At 40.8% G+C, this 19,844-nt stretch overlaps 1 long non-coding RNA gene across 1 annotated transcript; it reads right to left on the bottom strand.

Annotated features, from left to right (window-relative positions):
* Window positions 1-3,733: 3,733 nt before the first annotated feature.
* On the bottom strand, window positions 3,734-18,071 carry LOC117526787. The gene is made up of 3 exons (XR_004565350.1): window positions 17,979-18,071; window positions 10,499-10,502; window positions 3,734-3,745 (listed from the first exon to the last, which is right to left on the bottom strand). It is a non-coding gene; the product is annotated as an uncharacterized LOC117526787 (long non-coding RNA).
* Window positions 18,072-19,844: the final 1,773 nt, after the last annotated feature.

Below are 19,844 nucleotides of genomic sequence, written 5' to 3'. Positions count from 1 at the left end.
CCAGTACCCACTTACAGGGTGAACTGGGACAATGCAGATGAAGTGTCTTATTCAAGGATACAGACAGGAAACAAGACTGGGAATCAAGCCCATGTCCACATATTGCCAGCCCAGCTCCCATCCCACTGATCTACCCGCTTCACACTTCACAGTACACAGAACATAATATAAAGAATAATACAAGACACATTAGTCTGCCAGCACCGCCTGATTAATTAATCACACACTAATCAGACACTGAAGAAGTTAATCTTCCATAAAGCAGATTGTGTTCAGACAAGACACTCAGTGAAAGAACATCAAAGCGACACAATTATGCATTCAACGATATTAACAAAACCCGTAAACAAATGTTGCATAAAAGATGAGACATTATGCAAAAGTTAACTGACAAATAATCACAGTATTTGAATGGATTGGTTATATTTAGCATCACCAGTTATTTCAGCATGGGTGGGTGTCTTTAATGTCTTGAATCAAAGTTCTGCATTATGGTTTTTAACCAACGACTTGTATTTCTCATGGTAAACTTGAGGAACGGTGACTTTTAGGAGCAACTGAAAACTGGAAAATCAACACGTGATTATGAATTGGCTATGTCGGCAAATAAGGCAATCAGTAATAACAGTAAATTATAGAATAACTATCTAATGTAGTTTCACTTCATTCTGTTAACATGTCCCACATGCTATAAACGACCTGAACACACTATGTAATATTATGAATTAATAATAAAAATGAGATTGAGATTTTAATACGATTAATTGTGCAACCATCGTGAGTATACAGAAAACACAAAAACAAAATGTTTTTTCTGTCAAACATTTTGTGAACAGTTCTTTAACAGCAAATTGTTCTCAGCTGCAAAGTCATTATCGTTAATCAACATACTTTGTTGGTTACATGTGTACTGGAGAAAACAACCATTTTGATTGGTTATTACATAATATGCTACATAGTTGTATTTTAATTAGAAGAACTTCTACTACCATATGTAATAACCACAACCATATGTAATTATTTCTTACAAAATTTGTAGAAACCTATTACACATTGGTTTGAGGTTATTTGTTATTAAATGTTTCTGTTATTACATATTAAATTTTGTTAGTTATGGTGGGTATCTCTGCATAATAAAAATACACTATATATATATATATATATATATATATATATATATATATATATATATATATATATGGACTATAATGAAGTTCAGGAGCTATACTTTTATATAATGGAACAATCTGAATTAATATGATGCCATTCTTTGTTTAATGTAGTCAGTCATTTTCTATAAGTTGGAATAAGCCAAAAAGTGGTATTGCTCACCATCAAATACATGAAAACTTGCAGGTTTTTTTCTACTCTGCTGCAGCACACTAGCACTGCTTTTGCTTGCCTTTTGTTCACCACTGGGGGCAGCACCACATGCAGTATTCCACATAGAAGAAGCCAACTGTTGTTAGCATATCATAAATAACACAACATATCTTTACTGTATGCAAACGCCATACAACTACAACTCCATACAACTGGAAAGGCACAAAATTAGCACATTAAATTCAAATGGTACATTTATCTGTTATAATTCCTACCACTGTTGGACATATTGATTTTGTTTTTACCTAGCAAAGTTAACAGTGGTGTAAACCAGGGGTGCCCAACCTTTTTTGAACCAGGATCTATTTTTAAAATTTAAAGTGTATCGAGATCTACCAACCCATATCGAAAGCTGTAGTATAGCCGCAATTTATTGGGTACCAATATACATAACACAATTTCCTGGCACAAATATAAAGTTTTAACAATAATAATGCATTATTGAAGTAAATGTGTTTCATTTGTTTCTCCTCTGCATCCTGCATGATAGAAGAAGAAAAGCCCTCTTCTTCTTTTATGGTGTTTAACGGAAGGTGGCATCCTTATTGGTGCAGTGCTGCCACCTTCTGCATCAATCTGTTCTAGCAGCACTGTCCGTTACAGCCCAAGCGTCATGCAATCAACTGGAACTCAGTTGGCGATTGACCAGTCGGCCGTGAGGGACTGGTTGTGCACGCCAGGTGTAAACAGTCTCTCAAGAGCGTCGAGAGCCGTCATTTCAACTTGAACACGAGTTTGAAGATGGGGAAGTAGTGGTGAAACAAGCTTAACCAATTAATAATCTTAAAAACTGAGTCATTTCATGGTAACATTTAGATCAGCTCAGGAGTCTGTGTATTGATGTGGTGGTACAGTATGTAGGTAGATTTACTTTATTCATCCAGAAGAGGAAGTTTTAGCATTACATACATATTACATACATTAGACAGGTACAGGGTATACTAGATATCAAATAATAAAATAAAAACAGGATTTATGATAAATCCATGGCCATTCCAAAGAAGTATAGTGTACATCGTGCAATGCCTTTAGAATCTCGCTCCTCTCCAGCACAAAGGCAGGAATGATTTCCTATAGTCGTCTTTATTACTTTCAAAACAGGTTTTGATTCATATTGGTTAATTGTTACACCCGAGTCATTGCATAATTCAATGTTACCACATATTGTGTTGTTTCAAGCCTGTCAGTCGAAATCCATCTAAGGAGCAATGAAGATGACGCCGTCCATCAAATTTCACGTCACTGCAGTTGAGCCAAAGCGACGGTTCGTCCACCAGTTATTTACAACAACAACAGCTGCTTGCATCACTCAGCAGAACCATTTAAGAAGTTCTCCTCGAGGTTTTAATAATCAATTTTAATTTGTTGGAATACACTGGAGCTTTGGGGTCTGCTAATTTTCAACGAGGTACAATCAGTATGGCAGCACGGTGGCTTAGAGGTTAGCACTGTTGCCTCACAGCAAGAAGGTCATGGGATTGATTCCCACCTGTGGCCTTTCTGTATGGAGTTTGCATGTTCTCGCCGTGTTTGTGTGGGTTCCCTCCCGGTGCTCTGGCTTCCTCCCACAGCCAAAGACATGCAGGTAAGGAGGATTGTAAACTTAAAACTGTCCGTAGGGGTGCGTGCAGGTGTGAATGTGTTTGTTTGTCTCTACGCGGCCTTGTGACAAATTGGCGTCCTGTCCAGGGTGTACCCACCTCACACCCTATGACTGCTGGGATAGACTTCAACCCCCCGTGACCCTTAATTGGCGTAAGTGGTTGAAGATGAGTGATTGAGTGAGAAAATTCAGCATGCCGCTACAAACGGCAGCAATAAGCGCCACAGATTTGCTAAATATTGCAGTACGTTTGATAAGAATTCATTTGTGGATAATTGCCTACATTTACATTGCGAACCAGTTAAACAGCCACAGCACACAACCTGTCTCTCCATCCGTGAGAATCTTCTCTCACCTCTGTGCGTCCTCTTGCTGAATATCTTTCCCCTTGTCCGGCCACATGTAAAATAAGCTGTTAGCACAGAGATAGGGCGTAATTACCAGCAGAGAAAGAGGCTAAATTGACATTCTCACCGCCTCCCGGCTTGGGAAGGTCTTCCTAAGAGGCTTACAGCACGACAAACCTGCTAATCCTTAAGCCTCGCCGCCGCCTTCACTTCCTCCACACCTTCATGTATTTGTTGTCGACGCTCTCAGTCATTTGGCTCCATCCTAAATACTTCCCCTTTCATCGCCACTTTCTTAAGGCTGTGCCCCGTGTGCCGTGTTTTTTCATTGCTTAATTAACATTTTAGTGGCACATTGTTTTCTTTGTGAGATTGTCTCTCGCCTTCCTGCTCGTCTTTTTGTCTCCTCACTCTCTCATTACTTCCTTTTTCTTCTCAGTTTTTGTGTCGTACTTGATTCCAGTCCGAAAGCAGACTTGCGAGTCGTCCTTGAATGGATAATTAGAACTACAAGAAGGTGCTGTAATTGTTTAAGGGTCACGTATAACAATGTTCCACCAAACTGCTTCCTTAACATTCTTCTGTACAATTATGTACAAATGATATTTTATTTTTGTGTTCAAGATTAACTTTTGCTTCAGCTGCTTTTTGTTTTAGCTGCTATTTCATCACTACAAACATGACTTGTATTATTTTTAGTACTCTACATCTGTGAGAAGTTACTGTTGATTACTTCTTGTAACCGAGTGAGATATCTCTTTGGACATCTCATTCATGAGACCGCTGTTCTGTCAGGTCAACCAAAGGGGGATCCCAATTAGCCAAGGTTTGTAGGAACGTATTTCACTGGATTTCACCTTGCTACATATCTCCTCACCACATTTTGACCTTGTCCCAAGATCAGTTGCCTTTAAACATTGAAAACCTTCACCTGTGGCTATTTGGTCAACTGCCACATCCTGTCAACAAAGGACAATTAGAACCAAGTGTTACATCTCTGTGACATTTGGTGGGACTTAAATGCTTTATTTAGACCGATGGTCTACCAAAGGAGAATCCTCACTAGCCATTCTTGTAGGAACAATCTTACACCTTGGCGTGCAGTGGGATCCAGAGTTTGAAATCCCAACTTACCTATCAACTTCAGCAGTCCTGCACCATGCTTTGTTGTCATAATGTGTTAAAAGGGTGTAGGCATACGGGGGACCACCACAGTAAGTCGACAAAGGGCATAGTTACTGGGAAACAAATCTAGATAAGCTGGAGAGATACCACCCCAGACACTGCTCAAGCTCCTATTTGGCATGTCAGTCTTACATGGCTCCAAAAGGATCCTAGCTTCTGGTCTTTCCCTGCATTTAGCAGAACTTTCCCTGCAGTCAATGGAACGTTCTCCAGAGTCAGTCCAAAGACAGGATTTTATAAACTTCAAACACACCTTACAGTGGTGTTTGAACACCACTGGTACAACATGGTACCATTTCAGCTCACCTACCAACTTCGGCAGCCATGCACCAACCTTGGCTGCCCTGACGTGATACAAGGGTGCAGACACATAGGACACTCCTTATTAAGTTGACAAGGTACATAGCTACTGGGACATAAACTTAGGTAAGATAGAGACACACCACCTCAGACACTGCCCAAGCTCATAAATGGCCTGACAGTTTTACATGCCCCCAAAAGGACTTGTGGACTTTTGGAGCTGTCAATCGTAGTTTGTGCACCTGAATTTGCTGCACTCTCCTTTGGGAACAACTTACATCAGTTCAGTGACTTCACCAGCTTTTCTGAAGAAAACTGGGTATAATGATTATTTGTGTTAAAAGAAACCTATTTATTTTGTGCAATTACTTATGAGCTCAGAAAATGGAGGGACCGTGTGTTAAAAAAGGTTGTAATGCCAAAATGGTTAAACAATATTTTTGTTGAACCCCTTGAATAATAATAAAAAACAGTCTAAACACTTGTTTTCATGACTGTATTTCTGTTTCTCTGCCTTCTGGAGATGCACTCACAGAAAACACAATCATAGAAATGCAGACAAAAACCAGGTTTGTGATCATCCTCCCCACACTTCCAGTCTTCTACCCTCTCCTTTATTTGTTGCTTCCTGCATCTTCTGTCCTGAACAACCAGCTAGGTCTCCATAGACTCATGTCTCGATAATGTGATATCCATGTTTTTTCCAGCATTCAAGAACCTCAGATTATACCATCTTTCCGCCATCGTGCCTCAGGAAACTTTACAATGTGTTAAGCACTCGAATATGTTCCACTCTTAATGCCTCACTCAACAGTGGGCTTCGTCGTGCATGTGATTCTTTTACGAGGGATCTTGTACACCGATGTCCCAGCTTTTAAACGTATCTGAAGGAGCGTGTTTACAACATCCACTCTGGGACTTCCTGTCATCCCATGAGATGATGCACTTTTGCTGAGTTCTGAGACGCCCTTTTAAAAATAGTGAAGCTTTTGGTCTTTTGTTGTTGGGCCAAATTGTAGACTACCATATGTATGCCCTTTTGAACATAGGTTGACAGCTGCTTGTCATATTTTATTTATTTGGGGTTAGAGGGGGGCTGGTTTCAACAAATTAATGCAGCACCTTTATCCACCAGCTGGAGCTTCCTTCAATATGACTAACAGGGCCATTCCACAGAGCACCATTTCTTCTCATCCCAAATAGCAAATCTGTGTATGTTTTGAAGCATCATAGTAAATTTTTAATCCATCTTTGTCAATCTTGAACAAACTTGCTATATATAATAGTTACAGCCATCATCGGCCCCAGATTTGGAATCGGGATCCAATTTTTGAACTGTTCAAGCATTGACAGTACATGACAGTATTTCCAGGTATTCGTAGTCTTAATGCCTTCCGTCATGTTTGCACTTATTTAAACTCACTGGGAGCACTGGAGGATCATACATATTGGTTATTACAAGAAAAGGCAAAGGAGCATGAATTCCCATCACCAAAGAAGCAAGAACTTGGAGAGAAACATTCTCGTGACTAGTGATAGCATCCTGCAGTCTGCAAGCTCACCACTAGATGACACTAAATCTGACACTGTAGCTTTCAGATCGTCCATCAGGTTGAAATGAAATATTTATGTTAAGAAATGCCAATTTTGAGTTGTCTCTTGTTTTTTTACAAATGTGTGAAAATTTACACGTAAACTTACAAGTAGAACATAAGGAAGGTAAGTAAGCAAGCAAGCTGTTGTAATTCTGTTCTGTAATTCTTTGACATGTATGACATAACCAGATATATGATTAATACGTTTATTATCTTTGATCAGTGAAAAGAGTGAAAAGACACTGATTGTCCCTGACAAAGGAGAAATCCCCTTGTGGTATGATTCATCCAATTTTGCCAAAGTGTTCCCAAAGTGAATATGTAATCCTCCTATTGTGTTCTGGGTCCACCTCAGTGTGTCCTTCTGCGTGACCATGCAAAGAAAACGGAATTCAGAGACTTGTATCCATAATAATCGGCTTTCAGGTCAAACCTAAAATTATGACCGCTGGTGGGTTGGAATTATGGCTTGGTTGGTAATCATTTCTGTGAGTGTTTATAGACTTGAGTATATGTACATACATGGCTTTACGATCGAGTCGGAATCCTAAATCAATCGTACTTTGCACGGTATTACAACCCTCACAAATCCCTGTTATTCTACTGGATTATGTCAGACGTCTAAAATAGCAAATGACTAAAAGCACCTCCCTCATCTTCTTAAAATCCTTTTTAGCTCAAGAAGATTCATGTAGTCATCCCTCTGCACACAGTCCTACAACAAATTCAAAAGAACACAGTGGGCATACACTAATCATCATGCAAGAAGTTAAGAAGAAAAGAGTGAAGTGGGAATTTTGCACTTGAAGGGTCCTTACTGTCACGACACAACCAGATTCATGCAGGGACTCACGGCTTGTTTGAAAGCAGTAAAATAATGCATGAAGAACAAAGCCGCTGCAGAGCTTTCAATGCAGATGGACTATGTGACAGGGTTAAGCAACAAAGTACAAGACCTATATCGGCCCCGAAGCCTGTTGGGGCTGCTGCTCATCTCCAGATTCTGATATGAGTCTACAGCTCATCCTGGATAAGATGCCTGTCTGACGCAGGTTCCTTCCTCAGCAAAGGCCAGCATGGCTGGCCAAACGGTCCCCTTGAAAAACTGGTCTGCCCTGCCTTCACTGTGCATGCCTCATTTCAGAGCATCGGCAGCAATTCACAGATTATCTCCTCATTTCTGCTTCAAACTGCACTCCAGTCATCTTCTATCTCAGCAACAGATATCTGAAGCTTTTGTACAACAATCATTTCCACATAAATTCAGCATTATTTCACAATGAAAGATGGTGGAGCGATCAGAGCTCAACACCAGCACGCCTGAGTCTCACTCTCTGAGTCTGACTCTGACCCAAAGTGATCAAAGGGAATGTTGTGATTATTAACCATCAGATGGCAAATTAAAACCTCTTACGTTTAAAGTGTTTTAAGCAGAAACAAGGCCGTTTGAAGCAAAAACGAGGCGATAATCAATGAATCGCTGCTGATGCTCTGAAATGGTGTGGCGCTGTGATCGCGCTCCCCTCTTTTATTAAGAAATAATGCTGAATTTATGTGGAAATGATTGTTGTGGAAAAGCTTCAGATATCTGTCGCTGCGATAGATGATGACTGGAGTGCAGTTTGAAGCAGAAACAAGGCGATAATCAGTGAATCCCTGCTGATGCTCTGAAATGACATGGCGCTGTGATCGCACTCCCATCTTTTATTAAGAAATAATGCTGAATTTATGTTGAAATGATTGTTGTAGAAAAGCTTCAGGTATCTGTCGCTGCGATAGATGATGACTGGAGTGCAGTTTGAAGCAGAAACAAGGCGATAATCAGTGAATTGCTGCTGATGCTCTGAAATGGCGCGGCACTGTGATCATGCTCTCATCTTTTATTAAGAAATAATGCTGAATTTATGTGGAAATGATTGTTGTAGAAAAGCTTCAGATATCTGTCGCTGCGATAGATGATGACTGGAGTGCAGTTTGAAGCAGAAACAAGGTGATAATCAATGAATCCCTGCTGATGCTCTGAAATGACATGGCGCTGTGATCGCACTCCCATCTTTTATTAAGAAATAATGCTGAATTTATGTTGAAATGATTGTTGTAGAAAAGCTTCAGATATCTGTCGCTGTGATAGATGATGACTGGAGTGCAGTGCAGTTTGAAGCAGAAACAAGGTGATAATCAGTGAATCCCTGCTGATGCTCTGAAATGACATGGCGCTGTGATCGCACTCCCATCTTTTATTAAGAAATAATGCTGAATTTATGTTGAAATGATTGTTGTAGAAAAGCTTCAGATATCTGTCGCTGTGATAGATGATGACTGGAGTGCAGTTTGAAGCAGAAACAAGGTGATAATCAGTGAATCCCTGCTGATGCTCTGAAATGACACGGCGCTGTGATCGCACTCCCATCTTTTATTAAGAAATAATGCTGAATTTATGTTGAAATGATTGTTGTAGAAAAGCTTAAGATATCTCGCTGCGATAGATGATGACTGGAGTGCAGTTTGAAGCAGAAACAAGGCGATAATCAGTGAATCCCTGCTGATGCTCTGAAATGGCGCGGCACTGTGATCGTGCTCTCATCTTTTAGTAAGAAATAATGCTGAATTTATGTGGAAATGATTGTTGTAGAAAAGCTTCAGATATCTGTCGGTGCGATAGATGATGACTGGAGTGCAGTTTGAAGCAGAAACAAGGTGATAATCAATGAATCCCTGCTGATGCTCTGAAATGACATGGTGCTGTGATCGCTCTCCCATCTTTTATTAGGAAATAATGCAGAATTTATGTGGAAATGATTGTTGTAGAAAAGCTTTAGATATCTGTCACTGCGATAGATGATGACTGGAGTGCAGTTTGAAGCAGAAACAAGGTGATATTCAGTGAATCTCTGCTGACGCTCCAAAATGACGCATGCGCAGTGAAGGCGGGGTGGAAATATTGTTAGGGGGGACCGTTCGGTAAGCGACACCGGTACCAGATTACAGCTGGATGGACAGCGACAGGGATCGTGCAGGTGAAATGTCTTGCACAAGATCACAGACAGGTTGTGTGAGCGGAAATCAAATTGCAGGTCTACATATTGGTGACCAAGTTCCAAATTCACTGATACCTCCTCTACAATGAAGAGCTAATAAATAATACCTTTTTGAAATTGTGGTAAAATATTTTGTGTGTTGTCTTTACTTTGATGTCATAACACAGATGCTGCTTGACTTTTTGTTGAATGTGTGAAGGCAAACAGACTGCATTCCTGTTAGTCCATGAGCCACTCATCAATTTTGACTAAATCGGTACCACTTAAGGGGAATAAACAACACTTAGAATCGAGCCTCAGTGTATCATGGCCCACACAAAAATGTATGATAGCCATCCCAGGGTGGTAGCTGTAGCCAGGTAGGGGTCAATGAAGAATTACAGAAAGGTCAAACTTTAAAAATGCTCCAATCATGCTGAAAACTATATTGCATTACTTGTCTGATCATAACGATTCCAGTAAGGTATAGTTTGGACTATCTGTTATGGAATGATCTGGAGTTATGGGGTAAAAGCAGCAAAAATGGTGATGATGGTCAATTTCAGGTCAAAAGTTAAAGTTGCTAAAATTCAGTAAAAAAAATTATCCAAATTATTGTTTGGGTTAATAGGGTTCTAATAAGGAATAGTTTGCACCACCTGTCATGCTTAGTTATCATGTTACAGGGTAACATATGTCATATGTCATAGAATCCAATAGATGTTGACCTTATTTGACCTTTACCTTGGAGACCAAACATTCAGCACAGTCAAAACTATTCCATTTATTAATCCTTTTATTTAAACCAATAATTTGCATCATTTTGTACTGAAATTGGAGCAACTTTAACTTTTGACCCCTATACAAACTGAAACTGACCTTTGTCACCATTTTAGCTGTTTTTACCCCATAACTCCAAAACATTGCATCACAGATAGTCCAAACTATAGCTTTTAGGAATCGTTATGATCAGACAAGTAATGTGATATAATTTTCAACGTGATTGGAGCATTTTTAAAGTTTGACCTCTGTGTAATTCTTTGTTGATCCCTACCTGGCTACAGCTACCATCCTGGGATGGCTATCATACATTTTTGTGTGGGCCATGACACACTGAGGCTGGATTCTAAGTGTTGTTTATTCCCCTTAAGTGGTACCTAAAACCTGCTTGGCCCATGGACTATGTAGCACTTTTCCATGTGAAGCAGATGCTCCAAGCACTTTACAATGATGCCTCAGACAGACACACAGTTAGTGTCTCACCATACAAAGTGCACACCAGGAGCATCTTCACAATTAAAGATGTTGCCCAAATGCCTCGAGTGATTTTCTAGTCTGGCAGAGGTTTGAACTCTCATCTCAGGACCACAGCTTGAACCTCTATGCCATCACCTCCCTACTGTGTCTGCACATGGACACACCCCCTGCAGGTGTGCACAGGTGATCCCAACACCATCACTGTAATGCAAAAATACAAACAGTGGTTTATGGTGGAATTGCTTCATACTGCCTGAGAATAAATATGTTCCAGCATGGCATCTGAATTCATTTTAGGACCAAAGTACCCATGGGTGCAATGATTTAGCTTACCTGCACAGACAGCATGAGTGTTGGGCCTGATGCATCAGGCAGAACCTGGCAGGGACACTTGCACTGCTTCACACTGATGCACATTGCAGTGCACTGGGTGTGTTCGAGCCTCTGCAAAGAAATCGGCATCAAACACTTTGGCTGCTGACCCCATAAATTCTACCCAGATGTCTCTTGAGCTCAAAAGGACAAGGTTCCAGTTAATCTCGATAACCTGCAATTTCACAGCAGGCAGGGTCGGATGGAGGTGGCAGGTGAAGTACGGCTGTGCTGTGATCCAAGCCAATGTTCCCGTCCACCCAAGAATCACAGAGGTTTCTTTTATTATTGCCCGTTTCTACAAAGGTTTCCTGACGTTAAATCTGTGACGGTACCTAACAGGATACAAAAACAACAATGAAAACAACAAAAAAACCCAAAATCAAACGTTAATAATTATGCCTGCCAAGGACATAATAAAATCATTGGCATTTATTTATTTATTTGTCTGTCTGTCATTTAAAACTAGTGCACAGATTTTGACGGAATTTTCACCACAGATAAATTTTAGTCCATGAAAGAACTCATTACATTTTTGAGGTGATCTGGATCTGGATCCAGATTCTGGATCAATTTTCACTTTATATAGACTTTGAGGGAATACTGTCAGCAGGATTACGTCAAAACTACTGCACAGATTTAGACAAAATTTTCAACACTGATACATATTAGGCCATGATAGACTTTGGATTACGTCAAAATTACTTCACAGATTCTCACCGAATTTGCACCACAGATAGATATTAGGGCATGGAAGACTCCACTGAATTTCGGAGGTGATCTGGCTCTGGATCCAGATTCTGGATCAAGATTCTACTTTGTATAGGTTTTGAAGGATTACTTCAAAACTACTTCACGGATTCTCACCAAATGTGCACCACAGATAGATATTAGGGCATGGAAGACTCCACTGAATTTCGGGGGTCATCAGAATCCAGATCCAGATTCTGGTTCAAAATACCACTTTGTATAGGGTTTGAAGGATTTCTTCAAAAGTACTTCAAGGATTCTCACCAAATTTGCGCGGAAGACTTCACTGAATAGTCACTGAAAAGTCAGAAATCTTTCTCGTTTGTAATAAGACACTCAACTACTAAGACGCTTTTAGAGATTATTTGCAATTTAACTTTATCATAAAATTTAAATTTTACAATTGAATAAAAAAGCTTTTAAGCAGAACGTGTGAGCAGAAGAATCATGCAATATTATGCAACCAAAGTTTGAAATGTGCGCACAGCAGCAGAATACGTCAGCCGGTTCTGCATTAGGTGTGAACACACAAAACCCAGCGACACCGTTCAGTTTCATATTTCATGTTCTCTATAAATTTGATCCGCCCACATGATGCACGCAAACAGTCTGCTTCCAAGTTGTGCTTTTGATTCCAGGCTGAGTGTCAGAGTCGGTGCTCTGAATACCTCGCAGACCTCCAGAGAGTTTCATCAGCATGCCCGCTGCCCGCCTCTTCATGCTAATCCTTTACACTGGAAATAGATATTATTAATCCCGGCATCTCATTCATTCACATTTGCTTCAACCGTGTTCAGCAACAAAGTGTATTCATCTGACGTGATGAAAATTATTTACAACATCTTTCTGCGTTGTTTTTTTTTTTTTTTTGTCTTTTATCATTTCCCAAGGACTTAGGTGTCTGGGTTGCATGTGTGAGAAGACAACTATTGCAACAATGTAGCAAAAGTTTCTGATATGTCAAAGTGCAACATTCAGCCTCAAGTATCCTTTAAGACAGCCGTGGAAGGAAATGACTGGTGTCGATATGAAGATTTTGTTTATGTTCTTGGGATATAATTAACCTTCTAATGAAGCTTGTGCTGATCAATACATTGAAAAGCAAATAAAAATCTGCAAAAAGCTACCTTAAGAGCTCAATAAATGATAAAGTACGTAAATATGCTTTGTCAGCTCTATTGGCTATAGGGACAAATCAAATCAAATCAATTTTATTTATATAGCGCCAAATCACAACAAACAGTTGCCCCAAGGCGCTTTATATTGTAAGGCAAAAGCCATATAATAATTACAGAAAAACCCCAACGGTCAAAACGACCCCCTGTGAGCAAGCACTTGGCGACAGTGGGAAGGAAAAACTCCCTTTTAACAGGAAGAAACCTCCAGCAGAACCAGGCTCAGGGAGGGGCAGTCTTCTGCTGGGACTGGTTGGGGCTGAGGGAGAGAACCAGGAAAAAGACATGCTGTGGAGGGGAGCAGAGATCAATCACTAATGATTAAATGCAGAGTGGTGCATACAGAGCAAAAAGAGAAAGAAACACTCAGTGCATCATGGGAACCCCCCAGCAGTCTAAGTCTATATCAGCATAACTAAGGGATGGTTCAGGGTCACCTGATCCAGCCCTAACTATAAGCTTTAGCAAAAAGGAAAGTTTTAAGCCTAATCTTAAAAGTAGAGAGGGTGTCTGTCTCCTTGATCTGAATTGGGAGCTGGTTCCACAGGAGAGGAGCCTGAAAGCTGAAGGCTCTGCCTCCCATTCTACTCTTACAAACCCTAGGAACTACAAGTAAGCCTGCAGTCTGAGAGCGAAGCGCTCTGTTGGGGTGATATGGTACTATGAGGTCCCTAAGATAAGATGGGACCTGATTATTCAAAACCTTATAAGTAAGAAGAAGAATTTTAAATTCTATTCTAGAATTAACAGGAAGCCAATGAAGAGAGGCCAATATGGGTGAGATATGCTCTCTCCTTCTAGTCCCCGTTAGTACTCTAGCTGCAGCATTTCGAATTAACTGAAGGCTTTTCAGGGAACTTTTAGGACAACCTGATAATAATGAATTACAATAGTCCAGCCTAGAGGAAATAAATGCATGAATTAGTTTTTCAGCATCACTCTGAGACAAGACCTTTCTAATTTTAGAGATATTGCGTAAATGCAAAAAAGCAGTCCTACATATTTGTTTAATATGCGCTTTGAATGACATATCCTGATCAAAAATGACTCCAAGATTTCTCACAGTATTACTAGAGGTCAGGGTAATGCCATCCAGAGTAAGGATCTGGTTAGACACCATGTTTCTAAGATTTGTGGGGCCAAGTACAATAACTTCAGTTTTATCTGAGTTTAAAAGCAGGAAATTAGAGGTCATCCATGTCTTTATGTCTGTAAGACAATCCTGCAGTTTAGCTAATTGGTGTGTGTCCTCTGGCTTCATGGATAGATAAAGCTGGGTATCATCTGCGTAACAATGAAAATTTAAGCAATGCCGTCTAATAATACTGCCTAAGGGAAGCATGTATAAAGTGAATAAAACTGGTCCTAGCACAGAACCTTGTGGAACTCCATAATTAACCTTAGTCTGTGAAGAAGATTCCCCATTTACATGAACAAATTGTAATCTATTAGATAAATATGATTTAAACCACCACAGCGCACTGCCTTTAATACCTATGGCATGCTCTAATCTCTGTAATAAAATTTTATGGTCAACAGTATCAAAAGCAGCACTGAGGTCTAACAGAACAAGCACAGAGATGAGTCCACTGTTTGAGGCCATAAGAAGATCATTTGTAACCTTCACTAATGCTGTTTCTGTACTATGATGAATTCTAAAACCTGACTGAAACTCTTCAAATAGACCATTCCTACAGTCCTACATATTTGCTTAATATGCGCATTGAAGGACATATCCTGATCAAAAATGTTGCCAAAAAAATCTAGATGTTGCCGAGGACCAGCAATCCATGTCCATGGGACTATTTCTTTTGTTCAGTTTGCATCAAATAACATCAAATATGTTATGTTATGTTAAGTAACAGCACATGCTGTGGTGTACACATGTGCTCAACTGAGTTCCTGCCCATTGTACAACTTATACTCCGATGCAACTTGTGCAGTAGTATTACTGGAGGTCAAGGTAATGCCATCCAGAGTAAGGATCTGGTTAGACACCATGTTTCTAAGATTTGTGGGGCCAAGTACAATAACTTCAGTTTTATCTGAATTTAAAAGCAGGAAATTAGAGGTCATCCATGTCTTTATGTCTGTAAGACATTCCTGCAGTTTAACTAATTGGTGTGTGTCCTCTGGCTTCATGGATAGATAATGCTAGGTATCATCTGCGTAACAATGAAAATTTAAGCAATGCTTTCTAATAATAGTGCCTAAGGGAAGCATGTATAAAGTGAATAAAATTGGTCCTAGCACGGGACCTTGTGGAACTCCATAATTAACCTTAGTCTGTGAAGAAGACTCCCCATTTACATGAACAAATTGTAATCTATTAGATAAATATGATTCAAACCACCGCAGCGCAGTGCCTTTAATACCTATGGCATGCTCTAATCTCTGTAATAAAATGTTATGGTCAACAGTATCAAAAGCAGCACTGAGGTCTAACAGAACAAGCACAGAGATGAGTCCACTGTCTGAGGCCATAAGAAGATCATTTGTAACCTTCACTAATGCTGTTTCTGTACTATGATGAATTCTGAAACCTGACTGAAACTCTTCAAATAGACCATTCCTCTGCAGATGATCAGTTAGCTGTTTTACAACTACCCTTTCAAGAATTTTTGAGAGAAAAGGAAGGTTGGAGATTGGCATATAATTAGCTAAGATAGCTGGGTCAAGTGATGGCTTTTTAAGTAATGGTTTAATTACTGCCACCTTAAAAGCCTGTGGTACATAGCCAACTAACAAAGATAGATTGATCATATTTAAGATCGAAGCATTAAATAATGGTAGGGCTTCCTTGAGCAGCCTGGTTTGGAATGGGGTCTAATAGACATGTTGATGGTTTGGAGGAAGTAACTAATGAAAATAACTCAGACAGAACAATCGGAGAGAAAGAGTTTAGAGAGAGATATTAAAGCAAAAGTAACTCTTTACAATGATTGAGGTTTCTGGAAACTAAAATGGTGGCCAATATGGCCGCTGCTCCTTCACATTGAAAGGACTCAGCTGAGGTGGTTTGGGCATCTGGTAAGGATGCCCCGTGGCCACCTCCCTAGGGAGGAGTTCCAGACCCGTACAGCTGTGAGGGGACCCCGGGGAAGACCCAGGAGTAGGTGGAAAGATTATATCGCCACACTCGCCCGGGAATGCCTCGGTATCCCCCAGTCAGAGATGCTTAATGTGTCAAACAAAAGGGAAGTTTGGGGTCCCCTGCTGGAGATGTTGCGCCTGTGACTCAGTCCCAGATAAGTGGTTGAAGATGAGTGAGTGAGAGTGAATGAGTGAGAAACTCTTTGCAGTCTATACCAAGAGGTTTCAACTTTTGGAAATGTCTAAGTAGATAATGTCCATATTAGAATGTAAATGGCCATCTTTTTATATGAACTGGCCTATTGATATATCAGAAACATGACCAATGAGGATACATTCCTTTGACACACTCCACATACAAAGTTTCCCCATCCTCAAAAAAATCACAGCACTTGTTTCATCATCCACCATTGTTTCTGCAACACTTGTGTTTCCTGTCTCAGTCATTGTCATTGACATTGTGTACTGTTACAGTATTGTTGCAAGACTGAGTATTGCACTTACTGCACATTGGGGAAGAAAGAGCCCATTTCTTGCAACTGCATGTCATGTTGTTGCATCCTTGATGTTTGAATCCACATGATGCCATGCTGAGAAAGACATCATGTGCAACCCGATGACTTACTTAAAACATCTAGATAATCATGGTAAAGAGGTTCTTATGCTCTAAAACACAAATTTAGACATTTAAATCAGGTTACTCACTGTTCCAAAAGCAAAGATATGAACGTGGAGGAAAACAAACAAACAAACAAACAAACAAACAAACAAACAAACAAACAAACACCTCTGAAAGGGCAGCCATTTTGGATGCCACCTTGGATTTTGATCAAGTTACAAGGGGAATTTTGGGGAGATTTTTAATATGTGGTTTCACACAATCTTCTGAACGTAGCCTGAAAATTTCAGCTTGTTCTGCAAAATGCTCTTAGACCAGTAGAGTTGTTGTCAAATTATATTGTTGCATTTGGTCTGGGGTATTAGGGTATAGTCATGTTCTATGTTTACAATGATTTTTTTAAAGACGTTGCAACTTTTTTGATCCAACTACATGTTGTTGAACAGATGCAGGTGTTTGTTTATTTGTATGCGTGTTGTGGCCTCTACTGTCCAGCATGAATACACCATAAACCTACCTATTTGTCTGGTTTGAATCCAGGACTTTCTCATTGTTAGGTAAGGGTACAACCACTGTGCTGAATGTTTGTCAAGGAAAGACACAACAAGTGTCGTCCAAACTTTGCACTATGTGTGAAGGGACCCTAACAATGAGACGGTGCAAAATAATATTATTTTTTTTTGTTGTTTTTCTCTTATTTCCATCCTGTCTGTCACCACTACTTCCAAGAAACCTGTTCCCGAAACCTTCTGCTGTCCTTCAATGGAAGGCACTCAGTGAGCCCTTTGAGTTGTAAGTCTCCAGCTCGTTCTAATATCAATGCTTGTTGATGCAATTTCCTCTTATTTATGAGTTTAGACTTCATAAAACATCTCGCTCCATAGTCCAAAAACCACTTATAATTGTCCAAAAGTCCTGAAGTTCAGAACTCACCATCTCTGATGCACTTTAGAGCCGCCCCGCTAATGAGGTGCTCAGCGTTGCGTTTATGTGATGTGTGCATTTGAGGCCACCGTCTCCATATGAGGACCCATTGATTTCCTCTGCAAAGAAAGAGGTAAGAGGCTATTAAAGTCCGCATTCAGTCCATAAATCAATGGCACACACAGACTAGATGAGAACATTTAAGAGAACTAATCAGGGTACCAACGAGGGACCTGTGAGCAGTGTGTGTGTGTGTGATAAGTGGCCTTTTAAAATGCTGCAGTTGCTTCCACAAAATATATGATGAAGAAAAATGTCACCATGTGTAGAAAATGGATTCTCTGCCTCCACGTTATACTGCAACTGCTTATCTGAGATCAGGGTGCAGGGACAACAGCTTCACTGGAGGTCCCCAAACTTCCCTTTCCTGGGCCACATTAACAACCTCTGATTGGGGATCCTGAGGTGTTCCCAGGCCAGTGGGGAGATAATCTCTCCATCTAGTCCTGGGTCTTCCTCGGAGTCTCCTCCCAACTGGATGTGCCTGGAACATCTCCCTAGGAAGACACCTAGGAGGCATCCTTACCACATGTCCGAACCACCTCAGCTGTCTCCTTTCAATGTGAAAGAGCAGCAGCTCTACTCTGAGCTTCTCACAAATGACTGACCTTCTCACCCCATCTCTAAGGGAGACACCAGCCACCCTCCTGAGGAAGCCATTTTGGCCACTTGCACCTACAATCTAGTTCTTTCAGTCATGATCCAGCCCTTGTGACCATAAGTGTGAGTAGGAATGAAGATTGACCAGTATATCAAAAGCTTCACCTTTTGGCTCAACACACAACAGGATGGCAGCGCGAATGCAATACCGCCCCTGCTGTGCCAATTCTCTGGACAATCTCATGTTCCATTGTCTACTCACTTGTGAACAAAACCTCATGGTTCTTGAACGCCATTACTTGAGGCAAGACCTCATTCCCTACCCAGAGCATGCAATCCATTAGTTTCCTGCTGAGAACCATGGCCTCAGACGTAGAGGTGCTCTGCCTCTACTACAGAGGGTGCTCCCGTCTGATGCAGGACATCCTCAAAATGTTCCTTCCAGCACCTAATTGCCTCCTCAGTAGAAGTCAATAGAGTCTGATCCTTAATGTATACAGCCCCCAACATCCAAAGGGATGCCAGAAAAGCTCTGCTGTAGGTATGAGTTGAAGATCTGTCAGACATTGGGCTCCTCCAGATGTCCCCAGTTCATGCCCCCATCCGTTTGGACATACCAGGTCTGTACAAAGTCCTCCCCCACCCTCTGATCCAACTCACCACCAGATGGTGATCAGGTGACAGCTCTGCCCCTTGCTTCACCCAAGTGTCCAACAAGTGGCCTCAGATCAGATGATACTATCACAAAATCGATCATCAACCTTTGGCCTAGGGTGCTCTGATACCATGTACACTTATGAACATCTTTATGTTTGAACATGATGTTCATTATGGACAGTCTATGATTAGCAGAGGAGTGCAATAACAAAACACCACTCAGGTTTACATCAGGGAGGCCGTTCCTCCCAATCAAGCCTCTCTAGGTGTTTCTATCATTACCCATGTGTGCCTTGAAGTCCCTCGGCAGAACAATGGACAGACTCCAAGAAGGCCGAATACTCCAAACTGCTGTTTGGTGCATATGCACAAACAGCCCCACAATCTGAAGGCACAGGGAGGCGACCTTCTCATCAGCCGGGGACAGTGAGTATCCCTACACCCAAGTGGTGCCTCACATCCTGGGCAATAGAAGAATAAGGTCAAACCCCTATCAAGGAGAGTTGTTCTGGAGCCGAGTGGTTCTGGAGCCGGGCTCTGTGGTAAGCCTAGCTTCCTCTGGGTCGGGTCACAGTTCCTTTGCCTTGTTTTTCATGGAGTCTTTGTGAACCAGTCTTAGTCTGGCCCCTCGGCTGAGACCAGTTTGCCATGGGAGACTCTACCAGGAGCACGAAGGCTCCAGACAGCACAGCTCTCAGGTTCACAGGAACACATAAACCTCACAAACGTCTCCACCATGATAAGGTTATGGTTCCCTGAGAGGAACATGGCACATTTTGTTTTAAGTGGGTCATGTAAACCAGCTATAGCTGTGCATCTATCCCTTATAAAACAATGTGTATCTAGATACATGGACTACAATATGATTCAGGAATAATTCCTTTTATTATTAAGTAATTCGATTCAG

Source organism: Thalassophryne amazonica, chromosome 15, assembly GCF_902500255.1.
Source record: "Thalassophryne amazonica chromosome 15, fThaAma1.1, whole genome shotgun sequence".
Lineage (NCBI taxonomy): Eukaryota > Metazoa > Chordata > Actinopteri > Batrachoidiformes > Batrachoididae > Thalassophryne > Thalassophryne amazonica.
The sequence above is the reverse complement of the archived record's forward strand: the minus strand, read 5'-3'. Positions and strand labels throughout refer to the sequence as shown.